The sequence below is a fragment of the Leptidea sinapis genome, chromosome 23, assembly GCF_905404315.1.
Source record: "Leptidea sinapis chromosome 23, ilLepSina1.1, whole genome shotgun sequence".
Classification (NCBI taxonomy): domain Eukaryota; kingdom Metazoa; phylum Arthropoda; class Insecta; order Lepidoptera; family Pieridae; genus Leptidea; species Leptidea sinapis.
The window spans coordinates 1,650,128-1,666,668 of NC_066287.1; the positions used below are offsets into that span (position 1 = coordinate 1,650,128).

The window sequence follows — 16,541 nt, forward strand, 5'->3', positions numbered from 1 at the left end:
AACTACCATTACGGGAAAGTGTACTAGGAATACTGGTAACGTTTCTGCGTTGGATAGCTAGGCTGATCTGTTGACCGAAATAGTTGCAAGCGCTTGGGTTTCCAGTAGCCCTATTAAGGCGCGTAGATAGTACTCAATCAATCTATATGGCTTCTTTTAGTTATCAATAAACAAGAAAACTAACTGCTAACATTTGATTGACTAAACGGCGAAAAAGCCTAGTAAAATAGGTAATAAAAATTATTAAATATTAATTTATGACATATATTTAGATTGAATATTCAAAAATTCCTTCCAGTTTAAAGTCCACTTCATTTTAATTTTTAATTTCTAGCAGTAGTCCTCAGTCTGTCACTTTTGTTTAAGAATTCATACTAGGTATCACGGTTAGGATTGCCACACGCACTCTAAACTAGAGTATTGTACTCTTTTTAGGCGTACGGCGTAAAGTAGGCGTACTTTATAACCGAAAATACTAATAAAGTACACTAAAATTCTTATCCTGACAAGACGGATAACATTTTGAGCTGCTCCGTTATATAGGCCGAGAAAACTCGAAAATTACAACATTATTCAGGTTTTCTAATAGTTTTAAACGGAACCTTATTTATTATTACTGTAAATTATGGATCATGCCTCGGTTTTCAAATATTATATACTCTTTACTGTTTTTTACCTACCTTCAACTTTAGGGGTGGTTTTATATAAACAGGTTATGTAACTTTGTAAGCGTGGTCAATAAGCTCCAAAAATAATTGTAAATTAAACACCAGATATGTATAAATCACTCGTTATCCTTTATTATCAAGATATGTCCGCACACATCGGCCGTCCAACCAATAATACCTCATTCTTAAGTCTCCCCTCCATTTATTTTTCAGTGGTGACAGTTATGTCGTTTCCATTCAAAATTAAATAGCTGTCAACGTTACAAATGCATAATTTAGAAAATTGAATTGAAAAGTAAAATGTGATAATTGAAAACTTTTAGTTACAATCTTTATGTCATTGAGATGGTGACAAGTTATTGGAGACAAAAAAAATTTCATGTACCTATATTTTTTTTTATCAAAATCTCTCTAAAGTTGTCAACCCTACTCACAGTACACTGCACTCAATGATTGTTTTTTTTATAGAAAAGGAGGTCAAACGAGCGTACGGGTTATCTGGTGTTAAGTGATCACCACCGCCCACAATCTCTTGCAACCAGAAGATTCAGAGAAGCGTTGCCAGCGTTTAAGGATGGTATACGCGCTTTTTTTGAAGGTATCCATGTCATATTGTCTCGGACACACCGCACAAGGAAGTTCATTCCATAGCTTTGTTGTACGTGGCAGAAAGCTCCACACATCCAGATGGTGGGGATGATATCCTAACTTGTGGCGTGTCGTGCCAAGGTGGAATTCGGCGGCAGGAATCAGGTGAAACAGATCTTCGGAACACTCCCCGTGATAAATGCGTTAGAAGACACACAATTAAGCGACGCGCTCTACATAATGCTTACGTTTTAGACGCTAAATACATTCACAGCTTAAACTAGTATAATTATAAAACAAGTTATTTGCGAATTAAGTTGTAAGTAGTGACCGAACTACTTATATAGTTATTACTAATAAAATGTTATCTTTAATTATATAATTTACATTTGATAGCTTTATTACACACACACACAATGAAGCGACGTCTCTACGCAACGCCAAGTGATCACCAGCCGTTCACAGAGCACTGGGTCTCTTACAATTCGAGCTGCTCTGCGTTCCACGCGGTCAAATGGATCGAGCTGATACTGGGGTGCGCCAGACCAGAGATGATAGCAATACTCCATGCGTACCTGCGCTTTGTACAGCGCTATGTAGACCGCTTGAAGTATTGCCGTGCTCTATTAATGACGCCCAGCTTCTTTGAAGACAATATGGCTTTGCCCTCCAGATGGTGTCATTGTTGTTGCAAATTTCACATAATGTATGATTCCATAGAGAATTTTTCACAGACTTGTACTAACGCGTGATTGTCTTTCCAGTCAACTGTCCCGTACAAACACACCCCTGTATGAGAGTACTTAAGCAGTGACTAATTTTATCCGCCCTCATCTCAAATGATTATTTTTTCACCCTCCCTGTAACAATCTAATTGTTTTAATGGAATTTATTTAATTTACAGGGGTGTTAAATTCACCAATGTCTGATTACTTGTTTTTAAAACTGAACACAATGTTTAGGGTTCCGTTTTAAGAGGATTTTTGATAGACTTATTATGAATATAATAAAGAATTTTGTTAGTTTCCATCCTTGGTTTTAAAATGTTCATGTGCGTTAAGAATAATAATAATATAAAAGCCATTTATTCTTCCACATTATATAACACAATTACATTAAAAAACTAAGTTAGAATAGTAGTGGAGTGTGCTCTTATTTACCAGTGGCAGGCTCCTTTGCACAGGATACCGGCTAGGTTATGAGTACAACAACGGCTCCTATTTCTGCCGTGAAGCAGTAATGTGTAAACATTACTGTGTTGCGGTCTGAAGGGTGCCATAGCTAGTGAACTTACTGGGCAAATGAGACATAACATCTTATGTCTCAAGGTGACGAGCGCAATTGTAGTGCCGCTGAATTTTTGGGGTTTTCAAGAATCCTGAGCTGCATTGTAATGGGTAGGGCGTATCAATTACTATCAGCTGAACGTCCTGCTCTTCTCGTCCCGTATTTTCATTAAAAAAAAAATGTCAGAACTATACTTCAACTCAACAGTATTATAGAACTACCTACAAGTCTAAAAGGATTAAGTATCAGTAAGCCTAAGTCAGTTAGGAATAATTAGCTATAAATAATAAGATAACCAATAATAGCTTCAGTTTGATAATTTATATTAATTTAATTGAAAATGGTCTAGAATATAGACTTAGAATATACTAGCGCATATACCAACTGACAGCCAAATAATGCGTTAACAATTTTGATTTAATATTCAAATTAATAAAGAGCGAATGCCACGCGTGGCCGACTGTTTACGACTTGTCGATTAAAATTGGTTACCTACAGTAAGGTAACAATAGATTCGCATTCCTTTTCTATCTTACTATATCTCCATTATTATGTATTTAATTTTATAATAAAGTTCCACCCTCTGTTCAGGCATTATCTATAGTCAAAGTCAAAGTCAAAAAAACTTTATTCACTGTAAAACTTTATAAGTTATTTAGTGCAATATATAAATAAATTTAAATGTTTTATTAGAAAATGGCTCTGTAGTTAATCCTACCGACAACTCCACAGCTGAATATCCAAGTGATCGGATAGCCTAGGACTAAATTATGATTATTTTATAGCAATAGCAATGACAGTACAATAATGTATAAGTACCTATTTTTATTAAAAAGAGCGCAAAAAAAAAGAATGCTGCGAGAGTTTATTGCGCCGCTTCTTCTCTCTCAGAGCGCAATTTGTTTCCGCAGCGGTAGTAGTATTTAGTAAGTATCTATATTAGAAATGACGTCAAAAAGAATTCTAATACATTTTGAGAAAATATATGCCTTTTACGTCTTTGTTAGAGATGTTGTATCATGGACACTTTGTTCATATATAAGTAGGTACTCTATATTATAACTCTATGGTCTTATATTTATATCCTTTAACCTAATGACAATATTCATTAAAACTTTTTTTCTTAACTTATGCTAATAAGTAATTTTACTTTAACTTAAACTGCTAGATAGATATAATAATAATATATAATATAATATTGACACAAATTATCTTGCTCCAAGTTAAGCATATATAGCCTGTGTTATGAGTTACAAGACAATAATATATTTAATACAATATACTTACTTAAACATACATAAATTCATATAAATATATACATATAAACATACATAAATACATTTAAACATCCATGACTCGGAAACAAACATCCATATTCAACATATTAATCCTTGCACCTACCGGGATTCGAACCCGGGACCTCTAGATGCAACGTAGAATGTGTCCATTAACACATTTCTTAATGTATCTTTTAAGGGGAAGTTACTTTGTTCAAGTGTCTTTTATAATATCACAATTTTTATATTATTTGACACTAATTCACTAGCACTTCTATTCATAGAAATGAAAATAAAATTGATTTAAGATAGAAAAATTATTATTGGATTATATAAAAAAAGATTTAATCAACCATTTAAGTAATATTAAAAGAGTTTTATTTGGCTTATGATCTAGATTTTGAGACCCTTATCGTGTGGAACAACAAGTTACTATAAGTGTCGTAAAAGCCTGTTTTTTATTTGTTTCTTTTTCAAATATTTGAATATATGTTAGTTTTGAAATTATTACGTCCTTTCAGTATCCAAGAACTTCTGGAGGACCCAAGGGAAAAGTAAACGAAGAAGACCACTGAGAAGATGTGATGAAAAACAGAAGTAAAAGGTGCAAAATGGAGGAGGCCTCTACCCTACAGAGGGGTTCTAATTTAAATAATAAAAAAATACACAATACGAATCATAATAATAGTATTGATCAAATTAATAATATAAAATCCAGGTATGAGTAATCTTAAAATATATAAATTACGTGACATGTTGTTTGTCCGCGATGAACTCCGAAACTAATGAACGGATTCAAATGGGGATTACTTCGTCGAGTGCAGTTTAGTCCAACTTGAGAGATAGGATAGTTTTTATTTCGATTTGAGACCCATAATTATTTTTAATTCCAATATTTGTTTGTATGGACATATTTTCTATGAGAGAATTTATTGACGCACGGTTTTATAGTTCTGCTGTGAAACAATTTCATTATAACAACAAGGAGCATACGTTATGAAAAAATTCTTGATTTTATGAAAAATTATTGACAAATTCATAAAAAACAATATTTTGTTTATTATTATGTGCAGAACAACGTCTGATATATTTTATTCTTAGTTACAATTTATGAATATGTACATGTACATTATAATTAAGTATCCTATAAGAGTAGCAATTGGCTATACCTAATAAGCATCGAAATTTTAACAATTAATTATTGAATATTAACGAATATGGCTGTATGGGCTTGAACCCTTTGCCTATTCTATTAATGAAAGAAGAAACCAAAAAAATTAATGGATGTCGCAATCGTCAGAATATTTCTGAAAACTTTTATTAATTAACACGGACGACTAAAAAAAGAAACCTTACATAACAGTGAGGCACCAAAACAAGCCGGTAAACGTGTAAATACAAAGCCCCACGCATACACTTACACTAATACAAGCCGATCGGCCGCCATTATGAGATTTTCCATCGTCTGTGACAGATTAGTTTGCGTCTCAATAAAATATTTTAAAAATGCCGTCGTGCGTTGCGAAAAAGTGTAAATGCAATACTATAAAAGTATTTGTGGGTATATGATTATTTAAGGGAGAAAAAATTGTGTAACTGGTATACCCCGTAACCGCACACACACACTAGCATAACGGTGCTTCACTTGCTAATATCACGGGAGTCCTTCTTTTTTTACTAGTCCGTGTTTATTAATTATTATTACAAAGGTAGAAAAAATACACTTGGTGATTTTCAAAAAATATTACTGAGTAAATTGAAACCATTTTAAAGCCATTCAATTAGAACTGTAAAATATTGTTTCAATTTATTTTTCTCTGATGGAACCATCGCGTTACGTAACGAAGCGATTTGAATTTGAATTTAGAAAAAAAGGCCAGAAATATTAGTTTAGTGTGCGTGACAAGCTACGTCTTATGCTCGCAATTTGTATGACACTTTGTGTAAGTGTGCGTGAATTGCTCAAAATTGAGGTTAGTTCTAAATTCTATTTATTTTCGACGTTTTCACAGATGTCATAGTCTATCTAGACGTATAAATGATCTAAGATTTATGTCCAGCCATTTGTTTAGCCTATTTAGGCTGATTAGTGTAATTTTATAATGACAACGCTATAAAATCTATTTTATAGCGTTGTCATTACTACTTACCCACTATTTATCTTCTATGAAAAGATGTTAAGAGTGACAAAACAAACTCACAAAAATAATAGACCGCCTAAATTTTAATAAGTACTTAAACCAATAAATAAAACAAATATTCAAACTTCACATAAACACCAAAGAGTACCTATGTACAATATCAAATACTTCCGAGAACAAAATGATTCTGTAAACCAACAGTCTAACAGACCTTAATATAATATCTGGGATGAGTTCCTATAATGAGATAAAATCATTATTCAGAAATCGGCAAAGTCATAATTAAATACATGTAAAAAGAATAAAGACGACAAATCATCGAGCAAAACGACAACACTATTTAAATTCAAACAAACAATAAACATACCGAAAAATAAATCCACGACGACGGTGCGATCTATGAAAAAAACTCAGGGAACGCCCAACTACGCCTTGTACAAGCCACGCCTCTAGTGGAAGGGATCACCTCACAGTATTTGCCAGTTCGATGTTGCTTTCGCGGATCGTACACACCGGTTACGTTCTAATAAGGTTTTAATCCAATCAGCTGTCAAATCTGTCGCTTATTTTATCTATGTTTCGGCGATTGTCAAATCTCGCGCGCTTTCTGACGGGTGTTTTTTTTAAAATATAATATATTAGTGCTGTGTGTGAATGTGTTATGCCGGTTGATTTGGATACTTTGTGCGTGTAAGGTAATTATTAATCAGGTTTTTGAGCTCTGTAATGAATTAAATCTGAATAAATTTTAAGCACAGCGTAATTAATTTATGTGTCAGGTAGAGAAACAGTATGAGCAAAAGCGTACAATTAATTATAAATGTAGTAAAAGTGTATTATTTGTAGGGTTCCCAATTTTATCTTTTTTTAAAGAGGTAGAGAACCTCTGATTTAAGAGAGGATTAGCAAGGCGTACTTACAGATCATTAAAATAGAGTATTTAGTACTTTTTTCCTGTAGTACATTGATATTTTTTTTGACCTGACGGAATAGTGCACCGTTCCGAAACGGTCCGAGATTTACGGTTTTTAATAGATGGTACAGTATATTTAGTAAACAGAAATTAGTTTTTTTGGGTTATATACCTATTATTGAGTATGGGTTAATTGTACCAATAAGCCGATATATGTTAAAATAAAATCTCAGCGTAGCTAATCTAAATAGTGATATAGATTAACAATAACACTTAAGTACCTACCTGAAATAGAGTAATTAGGTACAATACTGTATTTCAGCGTGCATCTTAAGTTAACAAATATTATTTTTTTTATATTTAAGTTTTTAATTATTATCAATCCGTTGGAATAAAAGTGCTCATATATAACTTAGGTACCTGCGTCTAACTAACTTGAAACAAATAAAACATATTATAAATCTATCTATCTAGGTAGATATCAAGGCTTTTTCATTTACTGCATACCAATTATGCATATTGTATTTTAATAATATTTATTGCCTTCAAATAAAGTACCTATATAATAGAAAATGTAAATAAAATTTAAAATAAATAAATAATATAATTAAGTAGTTTCAACAAAACTAGAATAAGGTTAAAAAGGCAAATTAGTTAAAGTTAAAAAGGCATTATTCATTAATAAGTTTATTTTAAAACCAGTGTTGCGTTGGTGTCTTCCACATTAACACAACAATGTATTGAGTCAGCTCCTTTAGCAGGGAATTACGCGCCACACAGTTATTCTATTTTTATATTTTAATATTTTAGTATTTTAATTAATATTGTAAATTGTAGGTGTTGTGTGTATTTCTGTTGCCAATTAAGTGTTTGCTATTATATTATATTCTATTTTATTTAAGGTATATTATTCATCAGTGTAAAGAACTAGGTACGATTTATTATATATATAGGTAGGTAGGTACTTAATCATGTGTATATTAATTATAATTTTGTTTAGCTGTATATACATATATATACAGCAGGTAGGTAGTTAATATGATCTACTTCTAACAATTCAAATGAGCATAAGAAATAAATGATATCTATAAAATTATCTCCATTGAAAAACGTTAAAACAACTAATTTATAATTTAGGCTTTTCCCTGGTTCTCTTACATTTAACCTCAGCTCCTTCTCTCCTCCTTCTCTCCTCCAGTTACTGTTCGTTGGTGTTTGAGAATTTTATCGCCGTCCAAGTTCATTGTCTTTATTGCTTATCGATATACATATAACATAGATACAGATACATAGATACAGATACATAGATACAGATACATAGATACAGATACATAGATACAGATACATAGATACAGATACATAGATACAGATACATAGATACTGATACATAGATACAGATAACATAGACAGAGAGGCGTAGGCTCAGCTTATGCTGTTTGACATTGAATCTTCTATATTTTTTTTTTGATGAAAATCTGGGGTGAGAGGAGCAGGACGTTCAGCTTATGGTAATTGATACGCCCTGCCCATAACGATGCTGTGCCACTCAGGATTATTAAAAAATCCAAAAATTCTGAGAGGCACTACAACTGCGCTCGTCACCTTGATACATAAGAATGTCAAGTCTCTTTTGCCCAGTAATTTCACTAGCTACGGTGCCCTTCAGACCGAAACACAGTACCTATGGCTTACACATTACTGCTTTACGGCAAAAATAGGCACCAAATAAAAATTAATAAAATAAATTTCTTGGCACTACTCTGGCTTATAAGGATAATAAGTAATAAGGATTGGCTAATAGACTAACGGCCGTTCCCATACTACTATCTACAGAGTGAGATAAATAACTTCCTTCTACTGTCAGTAATTAGCTGCCAATAATCGGAAGCTGTCCCAATATACCCGATGAGTCATTCTTATCGTCTTATATTGGGACGCGTGAATTTCAATTTCCATACAAACTTTATATCGCTGGTAAGCTAAACGTCGTCCCATTGACAGACAACGTGTACGGTTAAGGTGAGTTATCGTCGATAAGTTTATTGTGAAAGAAAAATCAACGATAGTTACGATTTTTATCTCAAGTAAGAGATAGACTGAATATTGGGAACGGCCGTAAGTTCTGCAGCATACGTGGTTAAAAGATTAGACAGTTAACCGACGACGTAGATACGGCGCGACTAGTTTAGTTATTTTATAGTATTATGTTCTGTGGTACATCTTTATGGGGCACCGATGCCGATTTTAATACAATCTATGTGCTGCAGAAGAGGATTTATGCCTACGCGCTATTTATAACCTAAAGGACCTAAAGAATCAATGAGAGGAAAATTTAAATAAATAAATATCTTAATTGTTGATTCTCAAAATATTCTTGATAATGTTTTGTGAAAAGATAAGCACATAAGTGTATTTCCTAGACTGTCATAACCATAATGCTAACACCAGGAACAGACATAAACTTATAAAGCCTACTATCTACTCGGCTAAGTCGAGTTAGTAAGTCTTTTGTAGGGCAATGTATATGCTTTTGCAACACGGTTCCAGAAAATATTCAAAACAAATGTTAATACATTTGAAATTCAAAAGTACTGTTTAAAAACATTTGTGTGGTTACTATAACGTACCTACATTACTTTCTTATTTTTTAGTGATACTAAGTGATACCACAGATTGGGAATGGACTGACCCCCAAAGGCTATTATGTAATAACTATTATTGTGCGATATTACATTTAAATCATAATTTTTATAGAAAAAGGCCCGCTGAGTTGCTTGCGCCCGTTCTCCTCACGTCTTTCTTTCTAATTTTTATTATTTTTTTATTTTACCAGACATTTCGTGACCTTTTCAGAGTACGTTATCAGAGCCTGATCTACATCTCTTAGGGTCCCTCAAATCGTGTTGTACAAACTTACAATCAAATATGTTGTGTTTGATATTTTTTTAAACTTTTAAGCAACACGATTGGGAATGGACCCTCAAGTAATTCAATTAATATTTTATTGTAATGTAATCATATAATTTATCGTTTTAAAAGTATTGTAATAACTATATTTGATCCAATAAAAGAACTCAAACAACAAACACTCAATGATTTACACGAATTAGTTAATTTATAATTAATACTCATCAGATATTGAGTCCTGTAGATTCATCAATCCACACAGACTGTAAAAAAATAAGGTTGTTATGCGAGCGTTTTATTGTGTACTAGCTGACCTGGCAAACGTTGTTTTGCCATATATATTATATATGTAAACCTTCCTTGAGCTTCCACGAATCTATTACAAAAGATTTCATTGAGATCGGTCGAATAGTTTAGGAGTTATTAGGGAACATACAAACATACATTCTCTTTTATATATATAGATTATAAATATATAAATATACTAGCTGTCCCAGCAAACGTCGTATTGCCATATAACATATTAAATAAAATCAATTTTAAAAATTTTGATGCAACCGATTATAACCGAAAATAATAATAAAAAAAATTGTTGGGGTGGACTACCCTTAACATTTTGGGGGATGAAAAATAGATAGTAGCCGATTCTCAGACCTACTGAATATGCATACAAAATTTGGTAAAAATCAGTAAAGCCGTTTCGGAGGAGTAAGGTAACTAACATTGTGACACGAGAATTTTATTTATAAGAAGGACTAGCTGACCCAGCAAACGTTGTATTTCCGATATTAAAATCGCGATACAAAAGTAACTGTTGATCGTAGATAGGTGAAAATTTTAAGTTGTATGTATTTTTTAATGCTGACTCATAATCAAACAAATTTAAAGAAAAATTACAAAAAAAAACGTGTGGACCACGCTTAACATTTAGGGGGATGAAAAATAGATGTTGTCCGATTCTCAGACTTACCCAATATGCACTCAAAATTTCATGAGAATCGGTCAAGCCGTTTCGGAGGAGTTCGGTCCCGCACACCGTGACACGAGAATTTTATATATTAAATTTTAAGTTATTAAAATAAATTTAAAAACTTAAAATTTAAGAACATGACGCATAGTTTCTGGAAATAAGATCATTCTAAGCAATTTTTTAATTTTTAAAGTGATAACGTTACGTCTGGGATTAATTACAAATTATAAATTTTAAAATGATGCGGGACTCGCACCCGCGACTTCTCGCGTTCCCTGCGAACGCTGTTCCACTGAGCCAACCTGAGGATCATCCTGCCGCCACAAGTAGAGCTCTTTCATAAAGTAATATTATTTAAGCACGATACTTATATAGGTACTTAACGTGCATGCAGTATTCACATACATAAACATATAATGTTTATGTATGTGAATACTGCATATATAGATATATATGTCCTATAGTTTGATAATTTATTGCCTTATGTCATGTTATAAATAAGATGTCCTACACCATAAGGTTACCTGGAAGAGATCGCTAAATAGCGATACGGTCGCCATATTCTGCAACCATAAGTTTTATGTACTTATAATTTATTTTTTTTTAAGTCCAATCAAGTATTTTTATTCATTCATTCATTCATTTATGCACGTTAAGTACCTATATAAGTATCGTGCTTAAATAATATTACTTTATGAAAGAGCTCTACTTGTGGCGGCAGGATGATCCTCAGGTTGGCTCAGTGGAACAGCGTTCGCAGGGAACGCGAGAAGTCGCGGGTGCGAGTCCCGCATCATTTTAAAATTTATAATTTGTAATTAATCCCAGACGTAACGTTATCACTTTAAAAATTAAAAAATTGCTTAGAATGATCTTATTTCCAGAAACTATGCGTCATGTTCTTAAATTTTAAGTTTTTAAATTTATTTTAATAACTTAAAATTTAATATATAAAATTCTCGTGTCACGGTGTGCGGGACCGAACTCCTCCGAAACGGCTTGACCGATTCTCATGAAATTTTGAGTGCATATTGGGTAAGTCTGAGAATCGGACAACATCTATTTTTCATCCCCCTAAATGTTAAGCGTGGTCCACACGTTTTTTTTTGTAATTTTTCTTTAAATTTGTTTGATTATGAGTCAGCATTAAAAAATACATACAACTTAAAATTTTCACCTATCTACGATCAACAGTTACTTTTGTATCGCGATTTTAATATCGGAAATACAACGTTTGCTGGGTCAGCTAGTCCTTCTTATAAATAAAATTCTCGTGTCACAATGTTAGTTACCTTACTCCTCCGAAACGGCTTTACTGATTTTTACCAAATTTTGTATGCATATTCAGTATATGTATATTAGCTGGTGATCGGGGCGCTTCGCTTCCAAACAAATGCATATAAGTCCCTATAATATACAAAATTTCATACGTATCGAAATTTAAAATCTTTTTTTTAAATTATGAAATTTGTCTTGAGCTTGAACTTTTTCGTTGTCCATATAATGAAATCTATACTAATATTATAAAGCTGCAGTGTTTGTTTGTTTGAACGCGCTAATCTCTGGTACTACTGATCCGATTTGAATGATTCTTTCAGTGTTGGGTAGTCCATTTATCGAGGAAGGCTTATAGGCTATGTTTTTTTTTCAAAATTAGGGATCCGTAATAAAATTGCTATTTTGTAACACAAGGTGTAAAATCGAAAACCTATTTTTGCGTGCGCTGCAAAAACTATTGACAATAGAACAAAATGATGTACAGGCTATAATATAGGCAATATTTTATTACTTATAAAACTATCGCGTGAATTATACTTTATATGGCAAAACAACGTTTGCCGGGTCAGCTAGTAATGAAATAATGTCATAGCAGAACTGTGAAACTGTGCGTCAAAAATTTTTCTCATAGAAATTATTCATACAAGAATAAAGAGTGCCGGCAGAAGTGAAAACTTTAACATTAACGTTGCGCGAATATTTTGGAATGGTAAGGGAATAATTTCGCACGAATTGCTTTATTTATTTGTATTAAAGTACTGGCATTTATGTGGTTTAATACATATATATATATATATATATATAGGTATGTGGATAAATATATATTTATAGCGCTATCGTACACAAAAATGACAATTAATATTACCTACATAAACAATTTAACACTTCAGTACAATTACAACTATTTTACATTAAAAAGTTTATTTCTCAGAAAAATCAACTTTCATCCATAATTTCAACGACTGTCTTACGAATTTGCAATCAGGTCACGTGTCCTGACGCGAGTTTAACATTTTATACCCATACAAAGGAAAGTGGTCAAGGTCGCTTAAGAAGTTTTCACAATGGTAATTGATACGCCCTGTCCATTACAATGCAGTGCTGGTCAGGATTCTTGAAAAACCTATAAATTTTCGGCCCTTGAGATGTAAGATGTTAAGTCTCATTTTTCCAGTAATATCATAGCTACGGCGCCCTACAGACCAGACACAATAATGTTTTTACATTACTGCTTCCACCGTTGTGGTACCTACCCATAATCTAGCCGGCATCCAGTGCAAAGGAGCCTCCCACTGATAACTTCAAATTATTTTGGTTCACGAATCGAAATAAAAACTATATCAGAAACAAATTACGATATCATCCCCACCATCTGGATGTGTTCTTCTACAGTGCGGTTTTTTCTTCCACCTACAACCAAGCTGTGGACTGAGCTTTCATGTGAAGTGTTTCCAGGACGATACAATATGGGTACCTTCATAAAAAACACGTACAACATTTAAAAAGACCGGTTATTGCAAGATCACTTAACATCAGATAACCCATTGCTCCTAATCTTTCATAAAAAAAATTGTATGGAACCCTTTGCAATAGACTGAGTCACACTTAGCAGGTATTTTATATGATATACCAATGACATGACATATTCTGTTGTCAACAAAAGGTGTCAGAACCCTGTTGTTAGACTAATAGGCACTTGATATAAAAATTATACTTACTTAAGGTACCTGACATAAAAACATGACAGATATAAAATTAAATGTATTATTCATTATACAGCGAGACACCATATAGAGAATAACATCTGTTTAGAATAAAATTATAGATAATTATATCTGAGTGTTACTTAACGCGAGAATATATCACACTTACAAATTAATATGTACTAGTCTATGTCTAGTCTAATAATAGCGGCCAACTGTAAGCATCTATTTTCAAGAACGCACGCACACTATAACCCAATGACTGATGTATCGCGAGTGTAAGACGAAGCTTGTCACGCACACTGAAATAATAAACCTGGCCTGTTTTTATCGGTCGTCTATCAGCAAGGCTCTATTTAGATGTATATATTATCTAAGATGTCACACATTATATCAAATAATTTTTAATTACGTCGTTAAGTTCAAAAAATATTACACGACCATTTAGACGTCAGGAAGCTTTGTACCAGATGGATTCCCCCCACTTTAACCGACGACCAGAAACACCTTCGCATGGACCGGTGTCGCCAATTGTTAGGTAAGATCAACGGCGGTGACTCAAATGCTGTATTTGACATCGTCACAGGTGATGAAAGCTGGATATATTGCTACGAATCCGAAACCAAAAGACAATCAGCTCAGTGGGTGTTTTCTTCCAACTAAGGTAAAGAAGGAAAGAAGTAAAAAAAAAGACGATTGCCTCATTCTTTGGTCGAAAAGGTCATTTCGCGACAGTTGTGCTAGAAGATGGAAGGACAGTTACTGTAGACTGGTATGTCAATCGCTGTTTGCCTGTTGTCTTGGAAAAAAATCGATAGTAGCGCCTTCGAAGCAGGATCCTCCTTCACTACGACAATGCTTCAGCGCACTCCGCAAAACGGACTGTTGAATATTTGACTATGGCAGGTGTCGAGATAATGAGTCATCCGCCATACAGTTCTAACCTGGCACCCTGTGACTTTTATTTATTCCCAAGAACTAAAGATAAAATTCGACGTATTCGCTTTACGAGCCCTGAAGATGCAATGAAAGCGTACAAAAATACCATAGAAGAGACCCCTAAGGAAGAATAGGCCCACTGCTTTTCTCAGTGGTTCCATCGAATGCGACGATGTGTAGAGAGGAACGGAGATTACTTCGAAAAACAATAAAAGTATTGGCAACTTTCTACATTAAGCCGTTTTTCATTTTTTAAACATTTTCAGTGTTACCTAGGTAATACATGCTAGTGACCTTGCTCGTAGGTGGAGGACCAGAGTGTACAAGTCGTATTTAAAGGCTTAAATAATTATTATTATTTAAAAATAATTGTGGACTAAAAAATTAAGACAACCGCCCGACGTGGTTTACCAGAGGGAGGCTCCTTTGCACAGGATGCCGGCTAGATTATGGGTACCACAACGGCGCCTATTTCTGCCGTGAAGCAGTAATGTGTAAGCACGTAGCTATTGAAATTACTGGGAAAATGAGACTTAACATCTTATGTCTCAAGGTGACGAGTGCAGTTGTAGTGCCGCTCAGAATGTTTGGGGTTTTTCCAGAATCCTGAGCGGCACTGTATTGTAATGGGCAGGGCTTATCAATTACTATCAGTTGAAAGTCTTTATTTTATAAAAAAAAAAAAAAATCTTTTCTGCCTTTTTCTGCAGTTTAGGTTTAAACTAGAAATTCCGAGGTCAATTTAAGATTTTTCAGTTAGAACATGTGATTTGAAAAAATAAAAAGTACAACCAGCCATCCGACGTATTATATCATAAAAATAAATACAACGAAGGATAGTCCTTATCTTTATTACTTAGGCTATTAAGTTATAAGTTTTATCGTACGATATTACATTGTAACCATATTTTTTATGGAAAAAAAAAGAAGTTTTCTGAGTTTCTTGCACTCGTTCTTCTCAGATCTGAGGCATACTTTTTCGAATGGGTCGTAGTGATTGACTTTCAATAAGTGATATCATATCCTATTTTGAATTAAATATCTGAATTTGACGATTACCTCTTCCAAAAAAAACCTAGGCCTTTCAACGGCCGTCAACGCTCATGTCATTTCTCTAGTGCGGATGCCGACTAGATTAGACAACGGCGCCTATTTCTGCCGTGAAGCAGAAACGAGTAAGCATTACTGTGTTTCGGTCTGAAGGGCGCCGTAGCTAGTAAAATTACTGGGCAAATGAGCCTTAATAACTTATGTCTCAATGTGACGAGATCAGTTGTAATGCCACTCAGAATTTTTGGGTTTTTCAATAATCCAGAGCGGCACTGCATTGTAATGGACAGGGCCTTTCAATTACTATCAGCGAAACGTCCTGCTCGTCTCCTTCCTTATTGATTTCATTGAAAAAACATTATTTGTGAGTGATATAGGCCATATATTAACCCGAATAATTAAAAGACTCTACCGTGTTAAAATGTTTCTTACGAACGTTGTCTTACCGATGAGAGATATATTGTTTTGTATATATGCATATGGTAGCATAGGAACACCAACGAATGTTGTTCAAATTGAAATATTTTTATTCAAAATAGGATTTAATTTCACTTATTGAAAGTCAAAATCTACCACCCATTCCAAAAAATATGCCTCAGACCTGAGAAGAACACGCCCGACAAACTCAACGGGCTTTTCTTTTTCATAAAATTCATGTATACAAAGTAATATCGTACAATTTAATTTATTATTTAATAGCCTGAGGGTGGTCGCTCCATTCCCAATCTGTGGTGTCATTAAGAAAGTCGTTTATGTTAAAGTTACCTTTACGATACAAACGTTTCTTAATAATTCTTTTGAATTTCGTAATACATTTGTT

General features: G+C 33.5%; 1 protein-coding gene across 2 annotated transcripts in view; it reads left to right on the plus strand.

Moving 5' to 3' along the window:
* The first annotated feature begins 6,455 nt into the window (after positions 1-6,455).
* LOC126971429 (homeobox protein invected-like) overlaps positions 6,456-16,541 on the plus strand; it is a 93,882-nt gene continuing 83,796 nt past the window's right edge. For both annotated transcript variants that reach the window (XM_050817748.1, XM_050817749.1), the window contains exon 1: positions 6,456-6,656. The gene's annotated coding sequence lies outside the window, so the exon portion shown is untranslated. The remainder of the gene's footprint in view (positions 6,657-16,541) is intronic.